Raw genomic sequence first — 15,632 nt, forward strand, 5'->3', positions numbered from 1 at the left:
CGGGAGCTGGCCGGGGCCGTGGCTCTGAATTCTCCTCCCTCCCGATTCCCTCCTCGGCCTTTTGCTCCGTGTCCCCTCTTCGACTGTGCCCCGCCAGCCTGGGGACATCAGCTAGCGGCGGTAGGGACTGCTTGGCCGGGATGTGTCTGTGAACGCCGAGGAGGCCTGAGGTTTTCTGTCACTTTTCTGGAGCCCTGGGGAAACAGATCTCTGCTCCAACAGACCCTGACAGACTCCATTTCTGACATAAAGCAACCCTCCCGCCTTTTCTGTCCTGGCCGGCTCCCACCGGGCAGGTGGGCGAAAGCTGGGCCTCAGAAACACGGGAGACACCGGAAAGTAGACTGCGCAAAGATAGAGCCTTCCTCCCTTCCACCGCTTGCCCCAAAAATCAATAAATAAAAGGAAGGAAGTTGCCGGGCGTGGTGGCTCACACCTGTAATCCCAGCACTCGGGAGGCTGAGGCAGGAGGATCGCTGTGAGTTCGACACCAGCCTGGGCTACATAGTGAGTTCCACGTCAGTCTCAACTTCATAGGCCCTGTCTCAAAAAAACAAAAAAAAGCAGGAAGTAGCCCTCTCCAGCCTAAGCCAAATACTAATGTGACTTTGCTGTTCCTTTTACCTGCTTGTTCAAGAAAAGATTAAATGTGCACATTTGAAGAGCTTTGCAGGAAGTTGCTTAACACTAAAACAACTGTTAAGCCAGCCCTGGCAGTGGACTCCTATACTCCCGGCACTCACTCGGGAGGCTGAGGCAGGAGGATCACTGCAAGTTTGAGGCCAGCCTGGGCTACACAGTGAGTTCCAGGCCAGCCTGGACGACATACTGAGACCCTGTCTCAGAATTGGGGGTGGTAGTGATGTAGCTGTGGTAAGAAGGCCCTGGGTTCAGCCCCCAGTACTGCAGAAAACAATTCCAAATCACTGAAGGAGCCGTGTGCCCATAATGCACAGCAAGGGTGTGGAGCAGCTCGCAGCTCTGCCCCAGGGCAGGTTACACATGAAGAATCGGGGGAGAGGGCAGTATGAGGCCTTGCTTATTTGGTCCAGGCTGGCTGGGAGCTCATGGTGATCCTTCTGCCTCAGCGTCCCAAGTCCTGGAACTACAGGCCTGTGACACCATGCCCAGCAAATGATTTTTGTTTTTTTGTTTTTTGTTTTTTGTTGTTTTGTTGTTGTTTGTTTTTTTTGAGACAGGGTCTCACTGTGTAGCCCAGGATGGTCTCGAACTCACTGTGATCCTCCTGCCTCAGCCTCCCGAGTGCCGGGATTACAGGCACGCACCACCACGCCCAGCGTAGCAAATGATTTTTCAACCACTGTGTCACACACGTTTTTGGTTTTTTCAGATGGGTTTGCACTATGTTGTTGAGGGTAGCTTCTAAAGCCAAGCATGGTGGCACAGACCTGTAATCCCTGCGCTCAGGAGGCTGAGGCAGGAGGATCTCGGTGAGTTCAAGGCCAGCCTGGGCTACATAGTGAGACCCTGTCTCACAGAAACCAACAACAGAAAAATATCCATCAGCTCTGCGAGGAGCACTCCTAGCTGCCCTGCTGTGCAGGTCTCTGTGAAGCCTGCGCCCCGCCTCGCTGTGGCCTTGTCTTCCCAGGGCACCCTCGAGCAGGTCTGTCAGGAATTGATCACCCTGGGCCTCTCCGATGGCACCCACCTGCTGGCGGCTGACCGGAAAGGTGAGGGCTCACCCAGCTGAGAATAAATGGCCCTTTGGGGCCTCACCCTGGGCCCAACATTAACAAGTGAGCGGGAGAAACGCCTCTGAGGCAGAGGCCTGGCCTCCCGGAACCGGAAGCTGGGGGATGGTGTGAGCCCGGCTACCAGGCAGGGGCAGCGGTTAGGCGGGCGCCTCTCTCCTGGAATCTTCCCAGCCAGGCTTCTCCTGGGAGGTGCACTTGTTCCAGCGCCCACATTTGGGAAGTTGGCCTGGGAATTATCTTCAGACCTTCATCCTTGCAAAGAGGGATGGTTTTGGTTTTGAGACAGGGTCTCTCTGGGTAGCTCAGGCTGGCCCTGAACTCACAGCGATCCTCCCGCCTCAGCCTCCTGAGTGCTGGGATGGCAGGCATGCGCCTCCACGCCCGGCTAGACGGTGACTGTTCCTCCACAGGCCACTGTGCCCCTCAACACTTTGGGGATTGAAGGGAGACTGACCAGCTTGGCCACGTGGGGCCGGAGGAGAGTGGATATCTGGGGAGATGGGCTCAGGATTTAGTAGGATCCCAGCAGGATGGGGGACACTGGCCCAAGTCAAGTCCAGCTGAACATGACACAGCTTGATTCGTGTGGGTCCAGTAGAACTGACCTGTATGAAATCGATTGACTGCTTTACTGTTCAGACATTTTTTTCCTCAAGAAATAAAACAAAACAGATTTGATTGAACTCAGAGCCTTCACACAGAACTACTTCACCAGTCCTTTAAAAAAAAGTTTGTTGTTTTTTTTTTTCATTTTAAGATAGGGTTTCCATACATTACTTGTTTGTTTGGGGTTTTTTGTTTGTTTGTTTGTTTTTTGAGACAGGGTCTCACTATGTAGTCGAGACTGACCTGGAACTCACTATGTAGCCCAGGCTCATCTTGAACTCACAGCGATCCTCCTGCCTCAGCCTCCCGAGTACTGGGATTATAGGCATGGGCCACCGTGCCTGGCTTATAAGAATTCTTACAGCAAAATGGACACTGGGTTCAATGAACCTCTGATCTCTCGAACTCTGAAATTCTAGGTAATCATGTGTCTATTTAGAAGACAACTACCCATGGCCTCCTTACTCTGGGGCCTGTTTTACAGAACGTTTAGCGACATTGCCTACAACCCTACCGACGGTGCCCGGCCTTGGAACCCTGACCCCGAGCCTCCTGGTTCTGAATTTCCTGCTCTCCCGCCTGATCTGCCCTCCTCCCATCTGCTCCTTGGCTGTTGCTTCCCACGACTTTCATGTCTCCCTGCAGGACAAGATTTCCTGGGAGATCTCAAGCTGTAACTGCTAAGAGATGCATCCTTCTGTCTCCGAGGTGGACCTTAATCTATATATTTTTGTTTCTTTCTTTTTGAGACAGGGTCTTATTATGCAGTTCAGGTTGCTCTTGAACTTGCAGCCATCCTCCTGCCTCAGCCTCCTGAGTGCTGGGATGATGGGTGTGTGACACCACACCTGGCGTCACCTATAGCTGGCATCTGCGAGGGCACAGTGCCTGCACTCGGGAGCACGGTGGGGGTGGCGGTGGCACAGGGAGTCTGGACCCCAGGTGAAACCATTCCTCCAAGGACGAAGTGAAGCTGTCAAACAACAAAAGCGGAGAGCAGAGGTGGAGGCAGGCTGCCTTCTGCGTCTCCCCGCTCCTTCCTGTGTAAGCACCACAAGGAAGATGAGCTTGCCGCAGGCGATGGCGGGACAGAGTGGCTCAGCCTGTGTCCAGCCACGTGACCATCTGGTCGACCTGGGGTCTCCACCGTGCACGCCCTGCCTGTCCACAAGAAAGATCAGCTGCCCTCTCCCCACCCCCTTCATTCCAGCGAGTGTTGCTAGGATCCTTAGAGCCTGCTGTATCTGTCCCTCCCTTCTACTCCTGGGACCCTAGACATTTTCTTCCTTTCTCAGGGGACTGAGAAACTTGGTCAACTCAGGAGGGAGCTAGAATCCAGGTTTCTGCCCACAAAAATGGCCAAGTTCAACTCTCAGAGGCCCATCCCCTTTTTGTTGTTATTCTTTGTGGGGTTTTGTGTGTGGGTTTTGATTTGTTTTTGTACCGGGGATCAAACTTGGGACCTTGTGCTTTTGAGGCAGGCACTGGAACCAGTGAGCTAAATCCCCGGCCCCTGCTTTTTGTTTGTTTGTTTGTTTGTTTGAGACAGGGCCTCTATTTAACCCAGGCTAGCCCCAAACTCACTGAGATCCTCCTGCCTCAGCCTCCCCAGCACTGCGATAACAGGCGTGCACTGCCACACTTGGCTTACATCCAGGAATGCACTTGTGAAATGCACAGACATAGGTATCATTTCTGTAAACAGTCAGTATTGGCCAGTGATTGGCAGGGGCCTTGAGGTGAACCACAATGGGATGGATTTGGCTAAATGCAGGTCAAGAGGTGTCGAGGGAGAGAAGACTGAAGAACAGGGAAACGGAGAGGAAGCTCATCCCAGCCCAGCCTGCCTGGGGAAGAAAGTCAGAACAGGCGCGGGGGATCCAGCTCAGTGGGGCTGCGCCTGCCTCACAAACGCAGTCTTGAGTTCGACCCCTGGTACCAAAAAAGCACAAAAAGTCAGCAGAAACAAAGCAGGGTAAACAGACTGCAGGTGAGAAGGACAGACAGAAGGACAGAGCCAGGGACCCAATGCTGTGCTCAGACAGAGGCAGAGAGAGAGAAGGAAAAGAAGAGACCTGTACGTGGGGGGTCGGGACAGACGGACGGACAGAGAGCGAGCCGGGAGCGCCGGGACGGACGGACAGATGGTAGCGACCAGAGGGTGCTCCTGCCTGCGTGCTGCTGTGTTTACAGCTAATTGAGTTAAATTGTTGTCAGAGAGGTAATTAAAGGGTAGAGCAGGCTCTCTGGCAGGCCCGAAACAGATGGAGGGGGCTTTAATTGGTAATTAAATTCTTTCTTGGCAGCTGAGGAAGGAGCTGAGTCCCAGACTCCCGGACCACCCCCCCTCCCTTCCCCTCTCGGGGCCCCTTCGGGGGGCGCTGGGCTCCGTGCACCCGAGCCCTGGCAGGTGGTGGCCTGGTACCAGAGGGCCATGGATGCCAACGCGTGGGCACCTGGTTGTTTTGCGGCTGCCTCTTCCAACCCCGGACCGGCAGTGCACACCCAGGGCTGTCCTCGTGAACCACAGGGCAGGAGAAGGACCGACTCGGGTGGCCAGGGACCGGGGTGGACTCTTCTGCAGGCGCAGCTCCCTCTGGCCACCCTCTGGGACCCTGGCGGAGATGCCAGCCTGCTGTTTCCACCCTTCCTCGGCCCCAGCACGAATAAGACAGTGACAGACAGAGCCCAGGTGGGGGACAGTAGTTAAGCCCACCAGGGTCCCTGCTGGACCCCAGCAGGCTGCTGGCTGCGAGCTTCCTCCAAACTCACATATTCTTGGTGTGTCCCGCTTCAAAGAAAGAGGTAAGCAAACAGCAAAACGGTGAGGCTTTCAAATAAAGCTGGGCCATTTGTGGTGGCTCACACCTGTCATCCAGCACTTGGGAGGCTGAGGCAGGAGGATCGCTGTGAGCTCAAGGCCAGGCTGGGCTGCATAGTGAGTTCAAAGCCAGCCTGCACTACATAGAAAGACCCTGCCTCAAAACAAAAAACAATGAAACAAACAGAAAATCTAGGACGCACCTTGTGCATTGCTTGTGGGCTGGCAGCATGGAGCTGGGCCACAAAACCCAGGACCTGCACTCGCTCGATCACTGCCCCGTTGCAGGGACAGGAGTTCTTTGTGGTTGTGTGGAGCCCAGAGGCTCCCGGGAGCTCCATGGGTTTCTGGGAAGGGCAGAAAGACTGGAGGTCCTTGGAGGTGACAGGAAGACACTCACTGTGTAGAGCTGCTCGGCCACTTTCCCTTCCCTCACACAGCCTGCTCTCCGCTGCCCGGCCTGTGGCTCCCCAGACTCACTGCCACTTAGCAAGGGGCACAGCGGAGTCGCTGTTTCTTCAGGACACTGCCCCACCCGAGTCCCCCATCCCAACTCCCCACTGTATAGCCCAGTGCTAGTGTATCTCACTGCAGGCCTGGCTGTCTGACTCCTTCCCCTTTCACTAAACTCAAAAGACCAAGAGGAATAAGAAAAAAAGGCCAAGGATCAGACTGTAATCCCAGCATCTTTGGAGGCTGAGTCAGGAGGATCGCAAATTCAAGCCTAGGCAACATAGCGAGACCCTATCTTAAAATAAAAAAGGGGTAGGGCTGCAGCTCTGGAGGTCTCAAGTTCAATCCCCAGTCACACACACACACACACACACACACACACCCCAGGCTATTCAGAGTGAAGGGGTAAACTCTGAAGGTGGCAGCAGTCACCAGGTCATATGGATGAGAGGGAAAAATGCAACCAAGATTTAGGTTAGCAGGAAAGAACTTTTCATTCTATTGTTCAATATTTTGCTAAGGAAGAAAAGATACCTCTTAGCTGGATGCGGCGGCTTCTACCTGTGATCCCAGGACTCGGGAGGCTGAGGCAGGAGGATCCCCAAAAGTTCGAGGCCAGCCTTGGCTATGTTGTGAGTTCAAGACCAGCCTGGACTACATAGCAAGACTGCCTGGAGATTTTTGTCAGGAATTCTTGGCTCAGGGACAAAAGGCTGTGCTTTAAAAACCCTCCCAGGTAATTCTGATGACTGGCAGATAGAAAACACAAAGTAAAACACAGTACTGATCTCTTTCAGCTACAAACATTTGCTTTTCTTTTGCCTGCTGGCACCCTCTGTTTCCCGATCCACTGCACTAATTCCGGTAGTCCTGTAAGCAAGCTGTGGGGTCCTTCACGGAATGCGGCCAAGGTAGCTATGAAACTCACTTATTGAGTGGCCTCTTCATTACCTATATGTGTGTTGGGGCTGTGTCTCCCTTCCCTGGTGAAAGGAATAATTTAAAATGAAGATTTTGTTTTGTTTTTTTGAGATGGGGCCTCGCTATGTAGTTCAGGCTATCTTCTACTCAATATATACCCCAGGGTGGCCTCTATTTGGCAGCAATTCTCCTGCCTCAGCCTCCTCAGTGCTGAGATTTCAGGCCCAGTGTTAAAAAAAAAAAAAAAGCCCTCTTTTCCTGCTGCCTTGTTCACATGCTCTGGAGTAAATGATCCCCCTTTCAAGCTAGGAAGAAACAGGAAGCACACTTTATCCCCATCCTGGAAGTCAAGGAACGAATGAAAAAGAACAAATCCTTTTAGACAATCACAGGAGTGATTATTTTAGCACCTGTTACTTCTTCTTCCTGGATAAAGAACCAAGCAGGGGCCGATGCAGCTCCAAGGGGAAGGCTGGGTCTTTTGGGCCCTTGGGTTCTGGTTCTGACCCTACCACTCATATGGGGCTGGTCTGTTCCCCTCTCGGCCTCCCATCTGTACAATGGAAGGCTGAAAAGGGTATGGCCCAGCGTCCGCTTCTGTTAAAACTCCAGGAGCTGGGCATGGTGGTGCACGCCTGTAACCCCAGCACTTGGGAGGCTGAGGCAGGAGGATCACTGTGAGTTCGAGACCAGCCTGGGCTACATAGTGAGTTCCAGGGCAGTCTCAACTACATAGTGAGACCCTGTCTCAAAAAAAAATTCCAGGAATTGGGGGCCTGGAATTTAGCTCAGTTGCACAGTGCATGTTTGGCAAGTATAAGGTCCCGAGTCTGATCCTTGGTACTCCCCAAAAAGTTTTTTTTTTGTTGTTGTTGTTTTGTTTTTGATACTGGGGATTGAACTTGGGACCTTGCACTTTTGAGGCAGGCAGCAGCACCACTGAGCTAAATCCCCAGTCCCTATGTTTGTTTTGTTTTGCAGTATGGAGATTCGGACTCAGGACCTTGCACTTTTGAGGCAGGCCTGGCACCACTGAGCTAAATCCCCAGCCCCAGAAATATTCAATTTAAAATTCCAGGAGTCATGATGACTCACACCTGTATTCCTAGCACTCAGGAGGCTGAGGCAGGAGGATTGCTGCAAGTTCAAGTCCAACCTAGACTGCATTAGGGAGACGCTGTCTTAAAAAAAAACCCAAACTAAAAATATAATAAAAATAAAATATATAAAAATAACCCCTTCCTCCTCTCAAGATGCTCCTGACATCTCTAGGGGCTGCCATCTCCCGTGTCCCTGCACACCCACAGTTAGGAGACAGCATCTCCAGCCCAGGGATTCAGCTCAGTGGTGCTGCTGTCTGCCTTGTAAGCACAAGGGCCTGAGTTGGATCCCTGGTACCAAAAAAAAAAAAAAAAAAGGCAGAGAGAATTTTATGTACAGCTCACACCAGGAAAACTGCTGTTCAGTGAGACCCTTACAACCTGGCCCTGCGGCTGCCTGAAACACCCGGCCTGCCCGCCAGAGCAGATCTCATTAAGGGGTTGCCGTGGCTTCCCAGTCGCCCCCATCCATCTTGGGCCGGGGCCGAGGTCTGGCAGTCGACAGGGTTAATGGCACAAGAGGGCAGAGGCCAGAGGGCAGCCGGCTCAGGGTGGCGGGAGAGGCGTCTGGGGAATCTGGGGTCCAATCCAGCTGGGCGGCCAGCGAGTTACAGCACCTGGGGGCAGGGCGAGCCTGTTCTGTCCTCCCAGGGACACAAGGAGAGGCTTGACCACCTTGGGAGCAGATGGCAGGAGAGCACAGCAGCCTGGGGAAAAGAGGCAAAGGAGCTCAGAGCTCAGGCAGGGAGAAGCACTAGAAAGGGCCCCCGGGTATTGTGGGCTCGGTGAGAGAATTGCCTCACAGACCCCTGGATGCTCTTGGGCAAAAAGACACCTATTTTGGCAGGTGTGGAAGGGCATGCCTATAATTTTAGCACTCAGGAGGCTGAGGCAGGAGGATCGATGCAAGTTTGAGGCCTGCTTGGGCTCCATAGTTCAAGTCCAGCCTGAACTACATAATGAAAACTCTGTCTTAAAAAATTAAAAACAGCAGGGCATGGTGGCCCACACCTGCCAGTCCAGCAGTCGGGAGGCTGAGGCAGGAGGATCGCTGTGAGTTTGAGACCAGCCTGGGCTACATAGTGAGTTCAAGGCCATCATAGTAAGACCCTGTCTCAAAAGTAGCCCCCCATAAAAAATACCTAATTTGTAGATGTGTGTGAAGCCAGCTGGCCTTTTGGAGCCCTGTGGTTAGGGTCAAGAATGTGCCTGAGCCTGGCTCAGACGCTGTGTGACCAGGGAAAGTTCCTCAGCCTCTCTGAGCCGAGCTTCCTGTCTGTGCAGCGTGGGTGTGGCAGCTGTCAGCTTCTGGAGGACGGCCACATTGTCACCTTCCCAGCTGTCTCTCAGCTCCTGCCTGTGATGACCTCCTCCATCCCTGGGGTCTCCCCCTGCTGTCCCCTCCAGGGCTCACTGCTCCCTGGGGGCCTCCAGGCCTTTGAGCCCAGGGAGGGAGGGCCGCCTGTACACCTGAGGCTTGGACACCGGGTGGTGGCTCTGGTCCGGGGACGGCGAGTGGCCTCCTGGCTGGAAGCTGCCCACAGCCATTGGAGAAGGGGATCCGGGGACCCCTCGAGTGCACCCCAGCCCAAGGTGGGCGGAGGAGCCAGGCAGCTCTGCGTCCCGGGCTGATCACCTCCATTAGGCCCTCAGTCTTGCGAGGATAAATGCACAGCCGGGCCACACAGAGGGGACAGCGGGCCGCGCGGTGGGGGACGGGAGTGCCCGCAGAGGCCGGGCTCCCGGGCCTGCCCGCCACCGCCCGGCTGCCTCTGTGCCCCACTGCAGCCGGACTCCTGAGCCGGGGGACCCCTCCTTTTGGAGCCAGCCCCTCCGTGGCAGCAGCTGTGTGTGGTGCCGGGACCTGGGAGCCCCAGACCTCAGGGTGACCCTGCCCAGTGCCCTCGCTGGAGGGGGAGACGCAGAAGAGCGCTGTCCCCTTCCAGTCCCTGGAGGCCATGCTTGCAGGGCCGCTCCTGACTAAGCCCCATCCTTTCGGTCCCCTTGGTGCCCTTGGTGCCCTTGGTGCCCTTGGTGCCCTTGCTGTGGCTGTCGGCTGCATCTCACTCGGGTCCAGGCCTCTGGGCTCCGGTGCCAGACCCAGGCTAAGAGCTTCCGCTGTGATGCCACAGCGCAGGACAGAGCCCTGTGCTCTGGGGCTCCCGGCAGGCACCCTGGAAGGCAGTGTGGCCTGGTAGCTGGGAGCCGGGCCCTGGAGTCAGGCCAAGAGGGTTGTGAAGCTGGGTCCTCGGTTACCAGCTGTGTGACCCTGGGCCAGTTCCTTAATTTCTCAGAGCCTGCACTGCCTAAATGGGATTCAATTAGCATCTTGTACTAAGTCTGCAAGAATTCATTAAATAAAATAGTGCTCATGTAAAATAGTGCAGCCCCTGGCACATTAAAAGGGGTTAAAAGTGGCCAAGGAGGCCGGGCATCATGGCGCACACCTGTAATCCCAGCACTCGAGAGGCTGAGGGAGGAGGATCGCTGTGAGTTCAAGACCAGCCTGGGCTACATAGTGAGTTCCAGGTCAGTCTCAACTACATAGTGAGACCCTATCTCAAAATAAATAAATAAATAAATAAAGTGGCCAAGGGGCAGCTGTATGTGGCGCTCCATGTCTGTAATCCCAGAACTCTAGGAAGCTGAGGCAGGAGGATCACAAATTTGAACCCAGAATGTTATCATTATTTATATCTAAAATGTACCAATAAATGTTTTTCTAAATTATGAAGAAAATTTGAGGGCCCGGGATTTATCTTGGTGGTACCACACCTGCCTCACAAGCACAAGATCCTAAATTTAATCCCCAGTACAAGAAAAAAAAGAAAGAAAGAAAAGAAAATTTAAACCCAGCCTTGGCGATTTAGCAACTTTGGTGAGACCCTGTCTCAAAATAAAATGTTTCCTAAAAGGGCTGGGGATGGCCAGGCATGGTGGTGCATGCCTGTGATCCCAGCACTCAGGAGGCTGAGGCAGGAGGATATCCACAAGTTCCAGGCCAGCCTGGGCTACATGGCGAGTTCAAGGCCACACAGTACACAGGCGAGGTCCTGACCACATTCCCAGAGGCGGAAGCAGCTGCCCCTCAGGCCTCTGGGTCTTCTCTGCAGCTCTGACTGGTTCTCTGCCTCCAAGCACCGCACTGGGAGCACCAATCAGACTTCAGGGCGTAACTCAGGGTGCTCAGCTGTCTGGGCGGCGGCGTGTCCATAGCATGTGCTGAGAGGCACACGGTCTCTGGGAAGCACTGGAGGTGGGGGCTGGATCGGTTTATTTCTTCTCTCCCTTGAGGAGTGAACAGGGCCACAGAGGGAGACGCGAAATGATCTGTTGAAACCATGCCAGTAGGGACCCCAGACCTCTCCCACTCCTGTCACCCGGCCTTGTCTTCCACGGGGTCCAATAGGCCCTTCCGGGTCACCCGCATCCCTTGTCCACACCGGCAAAATGTGCAGCCAAGCGCATAGACTGACCCCACCCTGTATCTCGCCAGAAACCAGCACCCCTGTGTGACACAGAAGAGTGGGAACTTGTGGGACAATAGCTTGGGCTGTTTGAAATAAGCTGTGTTCTAGACAGTCATGTCTGCTCAGAGACAGAAAATGAGTATTCATACTAAGTCACGCTTAGCGGCATGGCCAGCGGCCGGGCTCTGACCTGCTGGACCGTCCTGGACACCCCAGGCTGCAGGCGCTGCTGTGACTACCACAGGGAGGGGCCTTCACCAGCTCTTTGTTTATTGGATTGGAGACAGGGTCTCGCTTTGTAGTTCAGCCCTGCCTCAAACTCTCCGCAATCCTCCTGCCTCAGCCTTCTGAGGGCCGGGATCACAGGCCAGCACCACCACGCCACACTGGGTGCCTTCCCTAGCTCCGCTGTCTGCCATGCGATGCCCAGCCTGAACTGAGCGGGCGATTCCCAAGGCCTGAGAGCTTCTGCCTGGGCCGGAAGAGAGGGAAAGGCGGGGGACAGTCGGGGCCCTCATTGCCATCAGAGTCTGCCTGCGACTCAAGCCAGGGCGGACCAGCAAGTCCCAGCTGCGGGGGCCTTGCCCGGGTCTTAGGGTTCTGCTGCCTTGGCTCGGGTCCGGGTGGAACCCACTCCTGAGAGCCCGACTCCCCGGGGCTCCCCCCCCACCCCCGGCTCCCTTCCGATCACTGCGGAGACCCTGGAGGGGGCTGGACCTGTGTCCTCGGGGGAGGTCAGCCGGGGCGACCCCGCCTATGTGCAGGACCCCGTGAGCGAGGCCCAGCTGCGGACCCGGAGGGCTGGCAGCGCACCCCACCCGGAAACAGGGCGGGCCCCGCCTTTGTGCGCGGTGGCAGGGGGAGATTAGTTCCACAGGCGGCCCTGTGTCTCCGGAATAAGGGGCCATTATGGCCACCGCCCTTTGTCGCCCTGGAGAGGAGGGGAGGGAGGGGGAGAGAGAGAGAGAGAGAGAGACTGGAAAAGGAGGGGACAGGAGGGGACCAGGAGGGACCAGGAGGGAGCAGCCTGGCTCTAGGTGAGACGCCCAGGACCCTGCAGCTGCCTGTGGCCTTCGGGCGAGGGTCTCACCAGCTGGGACGGACGGCCACAGGGAAGGCAGCCTGGGGACAGCTGCTGGGCTTCCTGCTGCAGCGCTCCGGGGCGACATCCCCACCCAATAGCAGCGGAAGTCTGCAGCGATGCGGGTTCTGCTGCCCCGTGGGCACCCTGGGCTGTCGGGGAAGGTCTTAGTGGTGCACAGAAAGCTGGGGCCTCCTTCATCTGCAGGACAGCACCGAGGAACAGGCTAGGTGCTTACTATACAGAAGAAGCAGATAAAATCCAGACGCTTCTTGATGGGAAAGGTTTTCAAAAATCTACTGAGAAGAGCCGGGCGAGGTGGCACACACACACACACACACACACACACACACACACACACACACACACACGCCTGTAATCCCTTCCGTAGGCTGAGGCAGGAGGATCGCTGTGAGTTGGAGACCAGCCTGGGCTACATAGTGAGTTCCAGGTCAGTCTCAACTACATAGTGAGACCCTGTCTCAAAAAACCAAATCAAACCAAAACAAAACAAAAATCTACTGAGAAGAAGCCAGGCGTGGAGGGGCACACCTGTAATCTCAGTGCTCTGGAGCGCCTGAGGCAGGAGCATAAAAGAGTAAGCCTAAAAAGGGCTGGGGTGCAGCTCAGCGTGAGGGTTTCTCGGGGTTCAATCCCCAGCAGCAGAACAAAAGCAACAAAACTACCAGGAAGATAACTTCATTATAAATAAAAACAGACCCCCTTTAAAAAGCACCCAAATATCAGTAAAAGCCCTGAATGGAGAGCAGTCCTGGCCCCTGGACTTTGGGGGGGCAGGAGTGGGACATCCTGAGCTGGCCAGGGTCCTGGGCACTGCCCTGACATCACCCCAGGGCAGGACAGAATCATCATGTGTTTCAGCAAACTTGGTCTTAGGTGGATGTGGAGCCGAAGAGGGAGAGCAGGAACCAGGGCTAGGATTTGCCAGGGGTCCTGGCTGCTCTGTGACTGTCTGCCTCAATTTATCCCTCATGCAAGCTGGAGAAATGTCCTCCAGCCCAACCTCGAAGCTCTTGGAAAGAGGGGCAAGGAGCCAGGTGTGGTGCCACAGACTGGTGATCTCAAAACTTGGGAGGCTGAGGCAGGAGGATCATGATAAGACTGTTTAAAAGAAAGAGGGGTGGGTTGGGGCTTTAGCTCAGTGGTTCTACCGCCTGCCTCACAAGAGCAAGGGCCCAAGTTTGATCCTGGGTACAAACAAACCAAAAAAGAGGGGCATAGGGCCAGAGGCCTTGTGCTCTTTTCAGGATGCATGGGTGATAGGTTCCCCCTATCACCCCTATCTCCCCTGGGGAGACTGAAGTTCCAGCCTGCACACTGGGACACCCACTTGGGGAGCCTCAGCTCACCTTAGGCTCGGGAAGACTCAGTGACAAGGTGGGTGAGGCTGGAACTAGGAGGGTAGAAGAGGAAAAAGACAGCAAATTCTTTGGGGAGTTAAAAAAGTGGGGGCCCTGTTTCTCCCATCGGGAGGAAAAATGAAGGCTTATTTGCTTGCCTCTTATTTTTTGAAACAGGGTCTCACTATGTAACCCAGGCTGGCCTTGAACTCACAGAGACCCTCCTGACTCAGCCTTCTGAGGGCTGGGATCACAGGGGTGCACCCCCACGCCTGGCCCAGCTTCCTGTTTGCACAATACCAAAGCCCAGACCACTGTGGCTCTTCTCACTTAGCTCCTGGGCTCCTGCCCAAGCCAGCGTCCAGGTTGTATTTACGACTGTTTTAAGAAGGGGTGACGCAGCCCCTTAACATCCTTGACGGCCAGGATGTGTTGATAGATGGCAGAACCGGGCTTCAAGGAGTGAGGAGGAGAGAGTGGGGCGGCCGAGGGAGCTGTCAGACCCCGTGTCTGTGACACATCTGCTGATCCACACCACGACAAAGTAAAATATGGGGTGGCGTCTCTCTCCTCCGCCCTGCCCGTGTGACAGGCAGCCCGCCATCACTGTTTGTCATCTTCCACCTCGGGATCACCCAGGCTTGAGGAAAAGCCATGTTTACAGGCAGGCCCTGCAGGATTCACACCCAAATCCGCCTCCCAGAGGAGCCTCAGGGTCTTCCGTTAACCTCTGGGCTCCAGTCGGTGCTCTCTGGTCTCCTCCATGTCCATCAGGACATTTCTGTGCACAGTGCCTCCCCTCAGGGGCTGTCTCACTATGTAGCCCAGGCTGGCTTCAAAATCTGAGATCCTCCTGCCTCAGCCTGCCGAGTGTTGGGATTACAGCAGTGCATTCTTTCTGGATTGGCTGAAAGAAACCGGAAGTGGATGAGTTCTTCCTCTTGCCGGTTAAATTGGGTCGGGCTGGGTCCCCCTCTCCGGCCCGCCGCCACAGCCACCTCCGGGCACAGGAAGGAGCTGACCCTTAAGCAATGACCCTGGTCCCAGATTGCAGACCGGACGGCCCCTGCCCAGGGCTCTGCATTCGAGTCCTCTGCTAGGAGAGAGTTGAGGGCTTGGGTTTAATTTGCCCGTTAATCACAGTTAAAAGAAGTAATGAGCGGCCCCCGAAGCGGGTGTTTCTGTGCAGATTAAGCAGCAATTTGCATAGCCCTCTTCATCCGCGCCTCCCCGCGGGGCGGCTCATCCTTTCAGACACAGCCGAGCGCAGCCGGAGGCGGGAGCCGCTTGACAAATGGCTTTGCCTGGCGCCGCGGTTTGGGTGACAGCCGGGAGGGACAGGGCAGCTCCCGACAGTAATGGATAGCGGGGCGTTAAATAGCGCAGAACTTTTTATTAGACGCGCAGGAGAAGTTTAAATATTCAAGCTGGTTCTCTTTGGAGCCGGGAGGGCGGCCGGCTGGCGAGGGCGGAGTCTCCCAGGACAGGTTGGCCCAGCCCTGCTCATCCGGGTGGAGAAAGGGGCGGTGGCGGCGCAGGCGTTCGGTACCCTGGGCCAGGCCCGAGCTCTCGTGGCAAACCTGGGTCGAGGGAGCAACGAGATGCCCAGGAGGACGGAGCCACAGCTCTGTCGCAGAAGCCCTGGCATCCTGACAGGGAAAGAGGACGAGAGACAGGCCTAGGGTTCCTCAGGGGAAGCGCTTGCCCTGCACAACTGGTACAGGGGTTTGGGTCTAACCATCGATCCATTTAAAAAGCTGACTTAGCAAGTGCAAGGGCCCGAGTTCGATCCCAGGTACAAAACAAAACTGATTAACCAGCTGTGCATGCATGTAATTGCAGCACTATGGGAGGCTGAGGCAGGAGGATCGCAAATTTGATCCCAGCCTGGGCAGTTTAGCCCTTTAGTGATCATTAAAACACCTGAAGTTGCTGGGCGTGGTGGCACATGCCTGTCATCCCAGCACTCGGGAGGCTGTGGCAGGAGGTTCTCTGTGAGTTTGAGACCAGCCTGGGCTACATAGTGAGTTCCAGGGCAGTCTGAACTACATAGTGAGACCCTGTCTCAAAAAAAAAAAAAAAAAAAAAAAAAAAAAAAAAA

This window comes from Fukomys damarensis, unplaced genomic scaffold (genome assembly GCF_012274545.1).
Source record: "Fukomys damarensis isolate Sample0158 unplaced genomic scaffold, DMR_v1.0_HiC HiC_scaffold_13, whole genome shotgun sequence".
NCBI lineage: Eukaryota > Metazoa > Chordata > Mammalia > Rodentia > Bathyergidae > Fukomys > Fukomys damarensis.